The sequence below is a fragment of the Erpetoichthys calabaricus genome, chromosome 1 (genome assembly GCF_900747795.2).
Source record: "Erpetoichthys calabaricus chromosome 1, fErpCal1.3, whole genome shotgun sequence".
NCBI classification, from domain to species: Eukaryota; Metazoa; Chordata; class Cladistia; order Polypteriformes; family Polypteridae; genus Erpetoichthys; species Erpetoichthys calabaricus.
The window spans coordinates 130,110,538-130,130,285 of NC_041394.2; the positions used below are offsets into that span (position 1 = coordinate 130,110,538).

Consider the following 19,748-nt stretch of genomic DNA (forward strand, 5'->3'; position numbering starts at 1 on the left):
CCCGAATTTCACCTTTACTCGTTGGATTTTTATATATATATTAAATTGTACACAGTGCACATTTTACATCGTTAATGTAATACTTTTCTGAGCTCAAAACAGTACACGCCTCGCACCTGGTGACTCATGCAGGCAGCACAAAGCGCCTCAGAGTCGGTTTTGAACAAGTCTTGCGTTTATAGCCGAACTGGAAAAGTTGCTAAATTGCGCGTGCACGACGCGCGTTCGCACGCGTTTGCGTTCTGTCAGTCCAAGCGCGCCTCCGCCCCTTGCCAAAGCGCCTCGCCGCGCCGCGCCGCCCCGAAGGGTGAGTTTCCTGTTGGCGTTCTGTTATTTTCACATCCCGCTTCTCAGAAGACGGAGAAGGTAAGAGATGTGTAGTCTGCTCTGTGTATTCAATTTTTAATGTTTTGCTCTTTTGAAGTTAAGACTTAGCGCATTGTGCGAGTCATTGTCAGATGGCAAAGGTCGGCGTAAAGTAGAAGTCACCTGCCTGGATGACTGGACGAGCGGCTAGGGCGCTCACCTGCGCTGTTGTCTTCTCCTTTTAAACTGTTGCTTGTCTGCAGTCAGCCCCTCTCGGAACGAAGAGACTCCGCTTCATGACAGACAAAAGCAGTAATTCCGAGCAGGTGTGTTGCGGTACAATTAACTTGAACCTCGTCTGGTTTGCGCGAGTTGGCTTTTCTGTGCAAGTGCGCTTTATTACCTGCCTTTTGTGTCGCTTGCGGGTAAGTGCCATAGAACGCCTATAGTCGCTGTTGATGTGGGAGCTTGTGCGTTTATAGCACCTTTGCAGCTGAGCAGTTAATAAATATAGTGCGTGGTCTTTGCAGCTGACTACCACATCCGGACGAGTGGATTCAAGCGCCTGTTTACCGTTGGGGCTCACTCGCGAAATGGGTTTAAAAAAAATGGGCTGATGGTGTTTCTGATCAGGAGGAGTGTTTTACAACTTTTGTGGCACAAAAGGACAAAAAATGCTACCTGGAAAAGTTGTTTCAAGTTGGTGTAGTACGTGGAGGTTTCTTACTTGCCTGCGTTAAGAGTTGGTAATCAATCAACCAAATCTACAACGAAACAGCAAAGTTGAGCAAATGCATTTAAGCCAGTTCAATCAAACGACTAACCTGTCCGAGTGCATTATATAGCGCCTAGGCAGAAATGCCGTACATTACCAGGGGATGTACTTGTAATAGTTGTAGACTCTACAGTGCTTATAGTGACCATACCGTGGTGTCGAGCCCTAGCATCACGTTTTAAACCCGAAGTGTAATTCGCTCTCACCTTGTCAGCTAAAAGTGTAAGATCAGCGTAATTCGATAAACGGATTCTACCGAGCCGAAGTCGCTGATCGCAGCAAATTACCTTCACCACACATGGTTTTGCAAAGTTTATTCCATCCATCTTTTAAACTAGTCAGGGTCGCGGGTGTTGTTCTCTGTCTAGTGCAAGGCATAGGCGCCAACCTTTTAAATTTATTGGGGGTGGCCATTTCACAGACAACACGTCCATGATAGCCTATACTAGCGCGACATCTATAAAACAAAGCATCCAACTCTGTATGTACCATTTTTGCTTTTCGTTGTACTTTCTGCATTATTATTATTATTTGGATCAACCTGAGTTGTTGTAATGAAAATGCACTTTAGTGCAGACGTATCCACGTTTTCATGATGTTTGTAATGTTCACAGTAAACGTCACATTTTCACATATTTCATTAGGGTGGCAATCACCATACTCTGCGCAATTCAATTCCACTATAAAGGGAATCACGATGCATCTTGATGAATGTCGATTTTTTTACTTACATACATACGTATTTATTTTCTTACTGTGACCACTTTCTACTTTAAAAATCATTAAACATAGTATGCTGGATTTAATTCCATCCATCCTTTTTTTAAACTTGCTTTATACTGAGAAGCTGGATCCTTTCCCAGCAGTCATAGGGCACATGGCAGAGTAGTCCCTGGAAAGGATACCAGTCCATTACATGGCAAACAAGCAGACATGCACACATCATGACATTACTTTTTATTAATAGAGTTCAAACAAAAACAATGCATAGCAAATGGAAATACCAGCTGGCAAATTCCATAATCTTATCTCATTTTCTGAAACCACCTGTGCCGGGTGGTCAGGCAACCTACATAAACCAGCCATGGCCAGGCTTAGTCCAAAATGAGATGCAGAGCTGTCTTATGGGGTCACCACATGCAAGATGAATGATGAGGGTCAGTTGCAATTCCAATTTAATGCCAGGCATAGGTAGGAAAGACCTACAGACTAAGCCCTTGCACTGGAGACTGGCTTTTTGGGATCTTGAAATGAAATTCCATCACATGTCTGCATATTTTGCAGCATTGTGTATAGTCAACAAGAAAAATTAATGTGTTCCTATGTGAGCATTTTCTGATTAAATCACAATGAATTTCAGTCTGTCCTTAATCTCTTAACATGACGTAAAGGTGCCCTGTTACTGAACCTTTCTCTCAAATTTTTAATGCTGTGACAGAGGTTGTTAATCCCCAAAAAAGTGTACTAAAATGTTTCTGGGTGTACAGAATCCAGCATAATTTTGTCTAAATAATTACATCCATTCTTTAAAATGTGCACCCAGGGTCGGCATCATGGCCGGAAAGAGATCACATTGATATCTCTTGACGGCACAACTTGCACAATGTAAGATTGTTGGTTGCTTTGATCGTCTCAGCACAGTGAACTGTTATTTGTTTCCCTCCAACTTGGTATGTGATTTGATAGACCTGATCACAAGTGAATTTACTTTTCTTTTCTAATATGTTCGACCACTTTCTGATTGTGAGAGAGAGAGCAGGTCTGAGCCTGTGTTAGGTGTGGGGTTTGATCAGAATGACTGCAAATGATGCAAACTGTGTTATGCAGAATGGGTTATATTTACGTATGTATGGATATACTTCTAGATTTTATTGTTTAAATGTCTGTTTTGTGTTTTGTTATATTAGATTTTAATCACTATTCTTTCCAAAAGTAGTAATATATTTATATATAATACACATACACACACACACACACACACACACATTTGAAGTGAGTTGCTCCGAGGATGCACTATATTATTTCCTATATTTGTCATTTTGTTTTTACAATTGCAGCATCTTTTTATCTGGAATGTTTTGTATGGCACTTACAAGTTGTTTCATCCTAGGGATGAGTCTTCAACAGTATTAGCTGGCATTCCATCAGCTCCAGGAGATCCCACAAAACAGCAGTCTTGCCAAAAATTCCAATTTGTGTGGCAACAGTGAGTGGTTTGATGCTACAATATTTTCCAGTTAGGTCATAAAACCATATAAAAGTCCAATTATGACATTTTGTGTGTCAATGCAGACTCAATCAAGAGATAGAATTGCAATGCATCATAGAATGTTTTGGTTTTCACCATGTCTCGTAAAAAAGACTAAAACAGATGGGTTAATAATGCATGATGCAAGCAGACTGGTGTTGTCCTCTCATGAATCAAGCTGGAAGACTTTTTCAACTGGAAAGCTGAAAAGTGTTTTTTAAAAGTGTAGTAACATATGTTTTAAAGTTGGAAATTTTGGGGGATGTCCAGCTATTGGGCACCCATGGTGCAAAGCAGTAACCAATCCAGAATGGCTCACTCACTCACACACAGTTATACCAGGACACACCTGACAAATGACAGTCAACCTACCACACAGGTTTTAGGTGCTTAAGAGAAATCTGAGTATCTGGAGAAAAAGGCCATGGGAACAAAGGGAGAAAGAGTAAATACCATAGAGCCAGTGAGGGCCGCCATAGGGACAATGAGGCTGAATATTAAGAAATGGAACTTAATTTTGTTGTTAATAAGACTGAAATCATTTCATATATCTGTATGCTTTTGATAGTAACTATAACATTTGTGTCATAATTGTTGTGTATTATGTTAACACCATTAACACCATTGGTGGTATTTTTTGTTTTGCTGACCCTGGGTTATTTACTGGCAGTAAACTTTTTTTAACATCAATCTCTTTTATGTACTGCTTAGCCTTGTGAGGTTCAAGGTGACAAATTAATGGTGGATTAATCAAAATAAGTTAGATGAATAATGAAAAAATAACCCCTAGAAGGTGTATATATTTTGCTTTTAGTAGATTATTTCCAAAACAGACTTGCTTATTTTTGCATTGTAGTCAGTCATTTAAAATACTACAAATATGGCACTGTGTGTTGTTTTGAAGTTGCACATTTCTAACTCAATGCAACACATAGACTTTCTTTGCTGACGTGTGTGCTGTGCTGAAATACTATACTGTACTATATATTGAGTGTAATATTATGGCCATTCCAGGGTTGATTCTAGAATTGTACTCCATGCAGTTAGGATAAGTGCTCCCCACATCCCTGAAGTGGATATGCATGTTAGAAAATGGGTAGAAGAATTATTAAGATCTAATATACCTTTATTGTCACTGTACAATACAATGAAATATCATTTGGACCAAGCCTATAGATGCCTTAGATAAAGGTATACAAGAGTCCAGAGTACTCGGAGTACAGTATGTAACCTTTGTATCTTATTTGCTGTTGCTATTGTTTATAAAAAAAAAAAAAAAAACAATTTAAATGGGGCTCCGTGACCATATGGCTCCTTTTGTTGGGTGGGGGTTGATCACTGATTTTCATGGAATGTCTTTGGAACATATTGTTGCACTTGCCATGTTAATTCCACTTGATTGTAATGTGTTTTGTTTTACTGTATAATTCTTGAGAACCCTATTGTAATTTAGAATTATCAGACCATCAATTGATCTTTGCAGTGTCACAGGAAATGCAATAAAAATTCTGGAGGTAACAGGCAGCGTTTTGTTTTTTGTAGCCTTTTTTTCGTAAATATTATCAATTGGTTCTCACATTGATTGATTTTATTATATTGTATATCTTGCTAAGGTTTATTATCACCTATGCCTGGAGAGCATGTTTAGTTTTACTGAAGAAAGGAGTTTGTGATTTGCAGAAAAATGGGGTTTGTGAGATTCGAAAGCAAAATATGTGAGTAAACATGTCATAATACATTCTTTGGCTTTAGTTACTGGATGAAGGCTATCTTTTTCATGGCGAAATAAGTTAGCAGGTTGTTGGTTTGAGATGATTCCCTCTTGCAGTTGGCATACTATTTAAAAAGAAATAGTTATAATGTTGCTGATATACATCCGATTCATTTGAGATGACTTTCTTCTAAAGAGTGTTTCTAGTCAACCAAAAAGATGGTTGTCGGGGCTACACTGACTATGTTATGACAGGCATAATGAGAATTATGACTGGAAATATCTCTGTGCCATCTTCCAAACACTTGTTCAGCCAAGTGCCTGGCATCCTGTCAACATGGCTGCACTGCGATGTAAACATAAAGGAAGCAGTGTCTCCCCTTTATAGATTCATCATCTCCCAAATGATGAACCTGCACATCACTCCCACACTTCCTGCTCATCTGATGTGTATCTGCCTTTAATGAACATTTACAGTACTGCATGATTCATCTTGTTCTGTAAAATATTCATCAGTCAGTACTGCTTGATAAAAGTAGCCAAAGGTGTGGATAATCATCAGAGTGAGTGCTGAAGATGACAAACATCTGTAATCTGTAGGGTCAATTAATCTGCTGCTGTTAGCTCTTTTTGATATGTGGGATGTGAAAGCTGCATTTGCATCCAGCTGAAGAGATGACATTTTAGGGTCAGTATGCAGCTGACAAACTCTTCATCCTTTCATGTCAAAGGGGATCACATGCCATTTGCTGCTATTTTGACATTGTTTTTATTTTGTTTTGAATTTGGTCGTCTTCCAGAAATACTCTAAATGTTTTGAATACTATCAGTGACAGATCTTGAAGTATAAATAAGAAAGCTGCAGGTGAGGTGTTGTGATGTGTTAACTCCGGGTTCGTAGTAGAAGAATTCTAAATTTGAACCTTAGTGCAAGTGAATAACTCTTTGATGTCAGTATGTGCAATTTAAAAATTCTCTCTTAGCTGAAAACTTTACATTTCAGTTGCATTTTAATTCGTGGTAATCTTTCAAACTACATCAGGTTCCATTGGGTACCTCATGGCAGTGAAAGAAACTCGGAAGGCAAGTTTCTCCAGGAAATACTTGCAGCATGACATCAAGGAGGGCAGTTTGGCTGTTAAGGCAGGCATGCACAGTGGTGCACAGAAGGGTGATTGTGTAGCCAGCTATGTTGGGCTGCCAAGCAGGGGATTGGATTTGAGGCAGGCTGTGGCTTTGCAATATTTTTGGGATCTCTTTATTTATATACAACTAATAGAGCATGTCAGAACCTCCCTGGCAGAGGGGTACATAGAACTGAGAGCACTGCCACCCGTTCTGAATTAACAACATGCTCCCTTCCCTTTCATCTCCACTTTGGTATGGTAGAAGTGTTTCTAGGACTTTCTTCTGAAGCATCATGTACCATACTAATAGTTTTGTCAAACCCGTTTATCCATATGTCACTGATGGACTTGAAGCCATGCTATCATGACTGTTGAGCATTTTTCACCTGAACAATAGTATGTTTTAAATCCTATAAACATAATGAGGGATAAGGCCAACCTCGGGTGGGCAATTGAACATAGAAACTGTTTACATAAACTGTAAATTATGAAGACAAACCCACTTTGTCTAGTGATGTTTTATCAATGTGTCTAGTATCACTTTAGTTCAGGTACTGTAAAAATACATCTATTATTCATTTAGTCTTATGGGGCAAGACCTTAACAAATGCTTCTTTCTGATGTTAATAACACTTACAATGTATCAGTCAAGTGGTTATTCATCTGTATAATGTGAAGTACTAAAATAATTTAACTTTAGAATGGTCAGAGGTGACTTAGTGAAACATATTGGTCTTGACATTGCATTGTATGTAAGACCTGTGAATCCTTCATATTAACAAGTACTTTTACCAGCATATCAAAGAGTTAATATGCCACACTGTACAGAGTGACAGATACGGGGCGCTGTCGTCCCCTTGAACCCTCAGATCAGACGCCAGACACCAGATAAAAGTCCAAATATTGTTTTTTATTATAATAATAATGTGAACAAGCACCTCCACCTCCACTGTACTTAATAATACATCAATAATTACTACAATCAATAATCCTCCACACCTCCCAGCAGCTCAGTCACCCTTCCTCCCAACTCGGCTCGATCTGCTGGGGTTTCCCATAGTCCTTTATAGTCCTTGACCCGGAAGTGTTTTCTCTCTCTCTGTCTATATGACTTTGCAACACTTCCGGGTCGGATGAAAATTCCTTTTCTTCAACCCGGAAGTACGTCATTGCCTCTGTCCCCTCGACTGGGAAGTACTTCCGGGTTATAAGGCAAATAGAAGTCCCTGGGCCTTCCTGCAGCGACCCCTTGCGGTCCCCATGGTATCCAGCAGGGCTGTGCATTAAAACTCCAATGTCCATGAGGCCCTGCTGGAATTTGGGGCACCTCCATGTTGCAGGGAGGGCTCCATCTGGTGGGCTGGGGGTATTGACCGGGATAAACTGCCGGCCATATATCACAACAGAGCTGAAGAACCTATCTAGTGATGTTTAATAAGAGAAATGAAGACCAAAAGAAGCTTATGTAACTCGTTACATAAGAGTAAACTAGTAATTGGCATTTGGCAATGCATTTTTGCAGTACCTAAACTAAAGTATTGTTATGTTTGTCTTCAAGAGCCTGTAAGATGAAGGCAAAACCTTTTTTCCTTTTTGGAAAATTTTGTCAGGGTGTAGTTTCAAATCCAATTATCAATTTGTTCCCCATGCTGGAAAGTTTAAAGTTTTTTTTTTTATGTCCAGTAGATCTCCTGATCTTGGTCTGAGTGCGATGCCAGTCTAGATTCCTAGCACTGTTTAAAGAAAGCATGGAGAAAACAGGCAGATGTAACCAAAAGAGCCGACTAAAATAGAAGAAAACAGTTGGGATTCCCAATTGTCTCTGTAATATAGTAATTCAAATAATCTTTCCTGGTGCCTTTGATAATCCTCCATAACACTGCTTGGGCATACCTGAAGATAATGGATATCGTCTGTTCATTACCCATGTGATGTGGCGAGAGTGCTGCAGAATCCGAACTCTAGAAACTGTGGTTCATATCCCTGGAGATCATACATTCTTTGTTAGTTCTTATTCCATCACTAAAACATGGAGGTTAATGTAGCAAGCAACTCAAACATGTCACCTGTGGTTGCTTCTAGGATAGGTTACTGTCCCCTGTTATCTTGTATTTGAATGATGAGGTTCAAAATGTATCAATTTTGAATGAATCAATTGTATAAGGATATACAGTAATAGAGACTCTGATTACAATGTTATTGCATGTATCTGCATACAGAATAGTCTTAGTTTTCAGTCTCGCCAGACTGAGGCTGCCAACAACAGGAGCAATGGCACGTATTGTTCTTGAGTGATGTAAGGCTTCAGAAATGCTGTTGGTGTCACCTGAAAAACATTCATGCCTTAAATGTGACAAAAAGCAAGCAACTGCTTGTCACTTAGAAAATGTTTATAGAAGATGAAAGAAAAATGTAAAGAAGAGAACCAAGATGGATTGCTGTCTTTTTCTAAACATGTGTCTGCCAGAATGAGTTCCAAGCAAACCCATCTGACCAAAGTAAGTTTTTCCTCTTATTTCTTGAGTGTCCTGTAGAATGAATGTTTGGTTGGCTGGATTAAACTGCCTCAGGACTTTTCATATTAAGTGTCAATGGACATTTTTGTGTGGCTATTTACTTTGTGTGCTTCCCTCTCCATTAAACAATCATGGTGGATTTCAGGTAGAGTTGCATGATACTGATACTGATAAAGGACTGAAAAAACCAATTTTTAGAACAGTACAGTTCCAGCATTTCAGTCTTTTTGGTACTAGAAGTAAACGTCAGCTTTCATCTTAATACTTCTATCCCAACCTTCACCTGATGCTTGCTATTGCAGTTGTGGAAAAACGTGAATTTCATAGACTTCACAAAATGAAACCACATGCTTCAAGGCTATAGGAACTTCATGGGTGAACACTCCCTCCCGCTTATTGCTTCAACATGATTGGGACTTCATGGGGGACCCCCACCCTTATTGCTTTGATATGATTGGAACTTTATGGGGTGTACTATTACTGGGACTTCATGTGTATCAAGAGGGAAGCTGTGTGTAGTGATGTCCGAAGGAGGCTGGAGTAAGAAGATGGGCTTTGAAGTTATCTGTTATTTACTTCAGAATTGCTTTGGTACTGATATTGAGGTCTGAAAGTTGGTATCGGTACCAATCCAACACTAATTTCATTTGAACTGTATTACATGTGTCTATTTTCTACACGGCCTATGTAGTATAGTGTCATGTGGAGTCAATACCTATCTCAGCAGAATTGAGTGCAAGGTGGGAATCAGCCCTGTATAGAGCACTGGTACATCATAGGACATAAATAATACTTGTGCTTCACACTGAATCAATTAAGAGTTGCCCCTACTCTAAGAAACATGTATAGGAATAGGATGTGTAAGAAAAAGCCACACAGACATGGGGAAGAATGTGCAAATTCCATAAGAACAGCAACCAAGCCAATACTCAATCTTTGAGCTCTGGATACAGAAGAGCAAACTACTGCATCACTGGTGCAGCCCAGCTGTAATGCTTAAAACTGTTAAACAGTAACAATGCACCACAAATCTGTTGGACAGTTATCTTGATAGTGAGATGCTTTAGTGCTTAACTGCCTCTAGGCCTAAACTTTACTAACAAGGACTAATCAACTAAAAGACAGTTTTTACTTCTCCATATTGAATGTATGGATTAAGTATTGCTTTTATGGAAAAAAAAAATCAACTTTAGGTTTTCACTGGAAAAGTACAGTTTGATATTGTTACAAATATGTTTTTTAGAAGTTTAGTAAACATATGTCCATGTGTTTGCGATAAACATTTTGTGGACTCTGTTACGCAAAAACGAATGGACCGATTTTCATGAAACTCTGAGGACAATTTCCATTCATAACTCTCAAGAGTCGGCTAGGTTTTGAGTAAATGCCAACTATTCAGCCTCAAGCTTTTGCAGTTCAAAGTTTTAAAATAACAGCTAAACCACTGCTCAGAAGTTCAAACAGTCTGGCATGTGCATTTAGGATTCTGAAAGAAAGACTTTGAACTTTTAAAAATGTTCAAATGTTGTAGTGGTATTGGGTTTTGTATGTATTTTAGTAAATTCACTCTATATACTGTACTCGTAATTCTGGAGAAAGTCCTGTGCTAATCCATCAGATTTTTATTTATTGTGAAGTATTTATTTGTTACATGTTGGCTGACATGAGGATGTGTACATATATATATCTGTATATCTTCATTGGCGGAGTGGTGGCTCTGAGGCTAGGGATCTGCATTGGCAATCGGAAGGTTGCTGGTTCAAATCCCGTAATTGCCAAACAAAAGAGACTCTGCTCTGTTGGGCCCTTAAGCAAGGTACTTAACCTGCAATTGCTGAGTGCTTTGAGTAGTGAGAAAAGCGCTATATAAATGCAAAGTATTATTATTATATCGTATATCAGTGTGCAGTTTGGAACAACAAATGTGTGTCTTCATTTGCTGTTAAACCTTGCAGTCTTACAGGCAGCATACATGGTGGTGTAGGATGTTATCTACAGTAGACCAGCTTGATGCCCCTCCTTGCTTTCTTGGAGGCTTGTCACTAGCGCGTTGGAGATAGGTGAGAGACAGAACAGTGTTTGCTTTTTTCATAAACTTTTTGAAAATGAATTCTAGTTTACTGTGAGCCGAGTAGGAGACATTGTGTACAAGTTAGAGAATTGGGCCATCTTTTGACACAGAGTGGCTCTTTATATTTAATTGTTCCCTTGGGAGTTCCACAGATAGCTGTTATCCTTACAACCCACATTTAGCCAAGGTCTGTGGGCCAGTAAGATGCTACATGCCTGCAACAGATTCAAGAAGGATAACTGATAAATTGCACCTTAGAACTGGGCATCCTGGGTTTGATTAGTTGATTTTTAATGTGAAATAAATATATTCCCTGAAATGAATGGAGATCCAAGAAAACGTCTCCAAGATTGGTAGTATTGTAGAGATGTAGCTATTACACACTGTGTGTACATGCTTAGTTAGCTGTTACTATACTGATCAATCTGGCGTTACTATTAACTACTATTAACAGTAGTCCACCTAATATAAATTTGGTGATATAGGAATTTCCTGCACACTGTCTTTGGTGTGGGTCTTTCCCACTCAGAGTTATACATTAAAATAAAGGGCTTCTAAAAAAATTCTTTTCTTCACCTAAAATGTTAAAGTTAAACAATTATTTTGCAGTTCTGAGCTGCTTATGGTTACATTTCAGTGAAATTGTGTGGTGTTTGGTCTACGCACATGGCAGACTTCATTTTTTAAAACCTTGCTTTGTCTGACTACAAATGACATGTTTTGTTACAGTTAGTGCATTTAAAATAATATCATCTTTGAAGATTAAGTCAAAGCTGTTGAAGACTAAATCAAAGAAGAACATGGGCAGTGGGCAAGTTTGCACAGTGTCATATAAGTGTACTAAAACAAATTAAAGAACGAAAATGCAATTAAATTTTGTGTAGTTTTGATTGGTTGATTGTTCATTGCAAATTTGCTGTGTACAATGGTGGTTGAGTGCATGTGTGTTTGTGTGGTGTGTTGGCCCTGTAAAAGTCTGATGCAGCATCCATGGCTGATTTCTGCCTTTCACCTGATACATCCAGTTTTGGCTTCAGTCCCACCATGACCCTGATTCAGATTAAATGTGGTTTAAGAATATTACAAGTATTATTATATGCTACATTTTCCATTATATATTTACAGAAAAAAAGGCATAATTTATTTAAGCACGTGTGTATTGATATGAATAATTCATTTTTCATTTTTTTTTGCATCTTTTGGGATCTTAAGTCTCTCTAAGTATCAGCAGTATATAGTACAGACAGGTAATCTGAACTAAGGTCATAGAAAACTGGACATAGATATTGAAAATCAACCAATGGATTGCTTTTTATTCTCTTTTTTCTCTTTTTTTTCAAGATGACCCCCAATAAACCGCTGTAAGACATGTCTACAAATTGGCTTTGGTGAACAATTTGACAACTCTGCACTCAGTCTGCATAGCCTCTATCTGTACATCACATTACATTCAGCAAAGTGGTTTTGTACCATTTACTACAGTGCCAATCTCATCCTGTCCATGTGTGATGATGTCATTAGGCAATGAATCATGACAGAATACAGAGAAATACCAAATGATCTCTGCCTTTCCTGAACTACCCTGCTGTTCATTACCTATCACAATTCAAAATAATTTTTCTAGTTCTGTGACTGTTACCTCCACTGTTCTTTCAATCTATTGATTAAAGTCCTCCCTGCAGCATGCTTGACTCTGAAGTTCTTAAACTAGATGTTCTGAAATGTTATACAACTTGTTGCCCACCAGGCTGGCACTGCCAGCTTAACCCGACACAGACAAGCGCGGGGCATAAGTTCAAGGCACACAGGTTTTATTTTTTCTTTTTCTTGTAGGAAACGCCTTCCCCGTTTCCCATAGGCACAGCACACAAACAATACTCCTTCTCTATGCTTTTCATTGTCCTTCACTCCTCTGGTCAAGCCTAGTCTTCCGACTCTGGCTTCCCGAGTAGTGGCTGCTGACTCCTTTTATAACGCACCCGGAAGTGCTCCTGGTGCTTGATGACCTAGCTTCCGGCAGCAGTTTCAGGTGTGGCAGGGCTGCACCACACTCCAACTCCCATGAAGCCCTGCGAGAGTCTGAGGCATCGCTGCAACCCAGTGGGGTTGCCATCCAGTGTCCCGGGGGAGGTAAGGTTCTGGCTACTCTTGCTCTCCCGATCCTCCCAGCGTGAAGGCGTCCCAGCTGGGAAAGCACCCCAGCCGCACGCTACAAACTGTACCTACCATTCACTATTTTGGCCCTTTTTTATTTGTCTGCTGTTTGCGAGTCATCCTCCTGGACAATTTTCTGATTTTGGATATGCATTTCTAATTCAGTATGTTGTGTGAACCTTCAGCTTTACAATTCTTAATGGGGTTTTCTTCGTACTTTTAATTGTCATAACACAACTTCTGATTGTAGCCACAGCCTGAGGCAAAATCAGGGAATTATTCTGAAGCGTAACACTTAGACCTGAGATTTCTCCAAAGAGGTAATGGAGGAAGTGGCAAATCCCTGTAAACATCAGAATCTCCATTTGCTGTATATTGTACCTTGATCTCCCTTTAACACTAGAATTACCAGAGCCTACGAAAAAACTCGTAAATCCGGCCCGCCTTAAATTCCTTCGCACCTCTCCATGAGCGTCTTTTGCCTTCTAAATGTGTCGATAAGCCCAAGCAGCCTGCTATACTGTCCCCCCCCACCGCCTCAGAACAGACAAGAAGTTCTCCCATTTCCTGCCTTGATTGATTATCTGGGAGTAAGCTACCCAGAATTGTAAGTTGAAATAAGTTGATGAATGTTTATTATCTACAACAATCTGTGTAAACACATCGTTAAAACAAACGTTTTTCATGTTTCAGTAATAAATAACATCAAATAAACACTTTGACAAAAGGTGCAAGTACAATACAACAGCTACCGTGGTGCTATGGTTAGAGCTGCCGACTTGTAATCCAGAGGTCATGAGTTCGAAACCAGCTCCCCGGCAGATTTACTGTTTTGAGTAGTGAGCTGCTCTTATTGGTAATATTATACAATAAAAACATACATTTTATTTGTGTCTTTAACAGCTGGTGTAAAGTTATAGTACTTTTAAAAGTTGTCTTTTTTTTTTCACTTTTATTCTCTTAGTCACGATCACAATACAACATCAACCCCAAGGATTCCCACCCCCTACCCCCTCCCCCAGATCTGATGCGCGGTTACTTTTTATCTGAAACTGGGAATAACTGTAGACGTAAGTGGTGTTTTGAGAAAATGGAGCTGGAAATTCTCTGATCCGGATGGATAAAAGCTGACACACAAACGCTGGTGAATCTGCCTTCTTCGTATCTCTCCGTCACTTGATTTTTTTTTTCTTCAGTTTTATTGAGTGTTCCTGCTCATGCTGAATTAGTATGCACCTTATGGTCCATGATGCCAAAGCCGCACTGACAAAAAAAAACCAGAGATATAGGTATATATGATATCTGGAATAACTCATTTTATGACATGTATACTGTAGTACATTTCGGAAAACACTGTAGCACTGATGCAACATTATTCATATTCATTTGCACACCTTCTTGCACTTGTAATCAGTGACTGTGTTTTGTTTTTTTTTTCAATCTTACCAGTGTCCACTTTTGGGTGCATGGTACTGTTTCTTTTGTACTCCAGGACATGCAGAGGAAAGAATAGTACAGAGAGGTCAGTTCCACGCTATATGCAATCATCAGATTCAAATGTTAACAGTTCCCACACACCCAAGGACCATCCTTTTCATGTTTACGACATATGTACATGTTGCAATATACACACTTCTCTCTGTGCTATGGTTACTATTACACTGAAGGGGCTGGGGAAGTCGCGGTCGTGGAACAGAAGCATGTCGATGTTGCATCCTCTTTTGCTTTATCCATCGCCTTTTCTTGTAGGAAGTGATGACGAAACTCCTCTGCAAGGTGAGCCATGAACACTCTTCTTTTCTCAGTGGCAACCGTGCATGCCTTGTACAGTACATGTGCGTTGATCGCCGCCAAGTCAAGCGTGTTATAGCACAAGCAACCGGCCACCTGCGTGCTCCTGCCGCACTGAATAAGCTCACGCCTTCTGGTGCACAATATCAATGCAGCACCGGAAAAAAAAGAAAGAGACAAATATATGTGACATTTTGAAGAAATCATTTTATGACCTGAATTGTACCAATCAGAAAACATCGTCGCACTAATGCAATATTATTTTAAAACGAACAGCATCAGATCGGGTGTGAATTTATACTGGCGCTGTTATATATACATATGTCTCTGTTTTTTGTCAGTGCGACTTTGACATCATGGACCATAAGGTGCATACTAATTTAGTGTGAGCAGGAACACTCAATAAAACTGAATAAAAAAATTCAAGTGACAGTGAGATACAAAGAAGGCAGATTCACTAGCATTTGTGTGTCAACTTTTATCCCTCCAGATCAGAGAACTTCCAGTTCCATTGTCTCAAAACGCCACTCACATCTACAGTTATTTCCAGTTTCAGATAAAAAGTAACTGCATCTTTGTTGTACAGTAATCCCTCGCTATATCGCGCTTCGCCTTTCGCGGCTTCACTCCATCGCGGATTTTATATGTAAGCATATTTAAATATATATCGCAGATTTTTTGCTGGTTCGCGGATTTCTGCGGACAATGGGTCTTTTAATTTCTGGTACATGCTTCCTCAGTTGGTTTGCCCAGTTGATTTCATACAAGGGACGCTATTGGCAGATGGCTGAGAAGCTACCCAACTTACATTTCTCTCTCTCTTGCGCTGACTTTCTCTGATCCTGACGTAGGGGGATTGAGCAGGGGGGCTGTTTGCACACCTAGACGATACGGACGCTTGTCTAAAAATGCTGAAAGATTATCTTCACGTTGCTACCTTCTGTGCAGCTGCTTCCTGAAGCGACATGCTGCACGGTGCTTTGTATACTTAAAAGCTCGAAGGGCACGTATTGATTTTTGATTGAAAAACAAACTCTGTCTCTCTCTATCTCTCTCTCTCTCTCTTTCTCTGCTCCTGATGGAGGGGGTGTGAGCTGCCGCCTTCAACAGCTTTGTGCCACGGTGCTTCGCATACTTAAAAGCCAAACAGCCCTATTGATTTGTTTGCTTTTCTCTATCTCTCTGACATGATCTGCTCCTGACGCGCACTCCTTTGAAGAGGAAGATATGTTTGCATTCTTTTAATTGTGAGACGGAACTGTCATCTCTGTCTTGTCATGGAGCACAGTTTAAACTTTTGAAAAAGAGACAAATGTTTGTTTGCAGTGTTTGAATAACGTTCCTGTCTCTCTACAATCTCCTGTGTTTCTGCGCAAATCTGTGACCCAAGCATGACAATATAAAAATAACCATATAAACATATGGTTTCTACTTCGCGGATTTTCTTATTTCGCGGGTGGCTCTGGAACGCAACCCCCGCGATGGAGGAGGGATTACTGTATCTTGATTGTGACTGAGAGAATAAAAGTGAAAAAAAAAACGCTAACTTTTACAAGTACTATAAATTTACACCGGCTGTTACAGACACAAATCAAATGTATATTGTCATTGTATAATATTAACAATAAGAACAGCTCACTACTCAAAACGGTAAATTTGCCGGGGAGCTGGTTTCGAACTCACAATCTTCGGATTATAAATCAACAGATTTCACCGCTACACCATGGAAGCTGTCGTATTGTACTTGCACCTTTTGTGAAAGTATTTATTTGATATTTGGCCATCAGCCTTCACACATTATACAGTTCATGTCTTCATTTTGTTATTTTTTACTAAAACATGAAAAACGTTTATTTTAGCGATGTATTTACATAGATTGTTGTAGACACAAAACACACATCAAATTATTTCCCCTTACAATTCTGGTTAGCTCACTCCCAGATAATCAATCAAGGCAGGAACTGGAAGAACTTCTTGTCTGTTCTGCAGCGTTGGGGTGATGGTATAGCAGGCTGCATGTTGCTTGGTCTTATTGACACATTTAGAAGACAAAGACGTTGACGGAGAGGTGTGAAGGGATTTAAGGTGGGGCGGACTTACGAGTTTTTTTGTTGGCTGTGGTAATTCTAGTGTTAATATCATTATTTTTTGACGTGGCAGAAATGTGCTCCATATGATGATGTACTGCTGTGTATTGTCCTGTATTTTTATCTGATCAAAGGAAAGCAGAAAGTACATGGTAAATATGAAACAGCCAATGCTGGGAATGTACTGCTAAAGGACTGTAGTTTGTACATCTTAACTCCACAGCAATTGCTCTCCAGTCACTGGTAACTGTTAAAGCTGAAGTGATAGGTTTTCCAGCAGCAATTATATAATAATGATATTAAAAGAGAATACATAATTTCACCTTTTTATTTGTGGCCATTTCTATACACATGAGGAAAATGGATGTTTGGTTACATTTTGCTGTTTGAATGCTTCCTGGTGCATATTCGCGCATTAAAGAGGTACAAGTCTGTAGTGCTGAATCTATCTTCTATCTATCTTTTGGAGTCAGTTGATATAAACCAAAATGAAGAGAACTATCCATCAAAGAAGAACAAGTTATTTTCTTTGTTGAAAGAAAGGAAAAAAGAATTAACAGGAGTCTTAGAAAAAACAATGATTTAAACTGTATTGAATGAGGAAGAAAACATTGGTGCAGTAAGCAGTCAACCCTGGCCAGCCTGGCTGAGGAAGAAAGATGTGCTAGATGACTGAGAAATTACCAAAGCTGTGAAGAAAGCCTCTATAAAAAAAAAAAACAAAAAAAAAAAACAAAAAACACAACAGTGAAGTGACAGGAGAGTTCTGAAACTTTTGTTACGCTTATGAACAGATGAATCGGCTACAAGTTAAAGTCTTGTAAAATAAAGTTTTTTTTTTTACCAAATATTTTTTCCATTTTTGGTTTCCTCTGACATGTTTATCTGTATTTTTGGATTTGTATTGTATTTGTGTATTCAACTACAGTAACCCCAACAACAGCAAAATGACACTTTCCTTTTAATCAAAATTGCACAAATACATGTATTCTGAAACAGCAAGAGGTTAAGGGCATGAATGAAATGCATAACTAATTAATAGATAAATTAAAATTCAGGGTATTATTGAAATTATATTTAACTATAACTGAAAAGTGTAATTTCAACTTAAAACATGTTAAACCAACACATTAAAAATCATTACATTCTTCTTCTTCTTCTTTCGGCTGCTCCCGTTAGAGGTTGCCACAGCGGATCATCTTCTTCCATATCTTTCTGTCCTCTGCATCTTGTTCTGTTACACCCATCGCTTGCATGTCCCCTCTCACCACATCCATAAACCTTCGCTTAAGCCTTCCTCTTTTCCTCTTCACTGGCAGCTCTATCCTTAGCATCCTTCTCCCAATATACCCAGCATATCTCCTCTGCACATGTCCAAACCAATGCAATCTTGCCTCTCTGACTTTGTCTCCCAACCGTCCAATTTGAGCTGACCCTCTAATGTACTAATTTCTAATCCTATCTATCCTCGTCACACCCAGTGCAAATCTTAGCATCTTTAACTCTGCCACCTTCAGCTCTGTCTCCTGCTTTCTGGTCAGTGCCACCGTCTCCAACCCATATAACATAGCTGGTCTCACTACCGTCCTGTAGACCTTCCCTTTCACTCTTGCTGATACCTGTCTGCCACAAATCACTCCTGACGCTATTCTCCACCCATTCCACCCTGCCTGCACTCTCTTTTTCACCTCTCTTCCACAATCCCCATTACTCTGTACTGTTGATTCCAAGTATTTAAACTCATCCACCTTCGTCAACTCTACTCCCTGCATCCTCACCATTCCACTGACCTCCCTCTCATTTACACACATGTATTCAGTCTTGTTCCTACTGACCTTCATTCCTCTCCTCTCTAGAGCATATCTCCACCTCTCCAGGGTCTCCTCAACCTGCTCCCTACTATCGCTATAGATCACAATGTCATCAGCAAACATCATAGTCCATGGGGACTCCTGTCTAATCTTGTCTGTCAACCTGCCCATCACCATTGCAAATAAGAAAGGGCTCAGAGCCGATCCCTGATGTACTCCCCCCTCCAAATTGAATGCATCCGTCACTCCTACCGCAGACCTCATTACGGTCACACTTCCCTCGTACATACCCTGTACAACTCTTACGTACTTCTTTGCCACTCCCGACTTCCTCATACAATACTACAGCTTCTCTTGAGGCACCCTGTCATATGCTTTCTCCAGGTCCTCAAAGACGCAATGCAACTCCTTCTGGCCTTCTCTAAACTTCTCCATCAATATCCTCAGAGCAAACATTGCATCTGTGGTGCTCTTTCTTGGCATGAAACCATACTGCTGCTAACTAATCATCACCTCACTTCTTAACCTAGGTTCCACTACTCTTTCCCATAACGTCATGCTGTGGCTCATCAATTTTATTCCCCTGTAGTTACTGCAGTCCTGCACATCCCCCTTATTCTTAAAAATCGGCACCAGTACACTTCCTCTCCACTCCTCAGGCATCCTCTCACTTTCCAAGATTCCATTAAACAATCTGGTTAAAAACACCACTGGCATCTCTCCTAAACACCTCCATGCTTCCATAGGTATGTCATCTGGACCAACGGCCTTTCCATTTTTCAACCTCTTCATAGCTGTCCTTACTTCCTCCTTGCTAATCCATTGCACTTCCTGATTCACTATCTCCACATCATCCAACCTCTTCTCTCTCTCTCTTGTTCTCTTCATTCATCAGCCTCTCAAAGTACTTTTTCCATCTGCTCAACGTACTCTTCTCGCTTGTGATTACGTTACCATCTTTATCCTTTATCACCCTAACCTGCTGCACATCTTTTCCAGCTCGGTCCCTCTGTCTAGCCAATTGGTACAGGTCTTTTTCTCCCTCCCTAGATAGATAGATAGATACTTTATTAATCCCAAGGGGAAATTCACATACTCCAGCAGCAGCATACTGATAAAGAACAATATTAAATTATTAAATTAAAGAGTGA

General features: G+C 39.7%; 1 protein-coding gene across 2 annotated transcripts in view; it reads left to right on the forward strand.

Moving 5' to 3' along the window:
* The first annotated feature begins 275 nt into the window (after positions 1 to 275).
* The window catches only part of pdlim2 (PDZ and LIM domain 2 (mystique)), a 187,531-nt gene continuing 168,058 nt past the window's right edge, over positions 276 to 19,748 (forward strand). The window contains exon 1 of one of the 2 annotated variants that reach the window (XM_028806199.2): positions 276 to 366. The gene's annotated coding sequence lies outside the window, so the exon portion shown is untranslated. Of the gene's footprint in view, positions 367 to 420; positions 633 to 19,748 lie in introns of those variants that run through there. The other variant, XM_028806208.2, reaches the window with a different exon arrangement.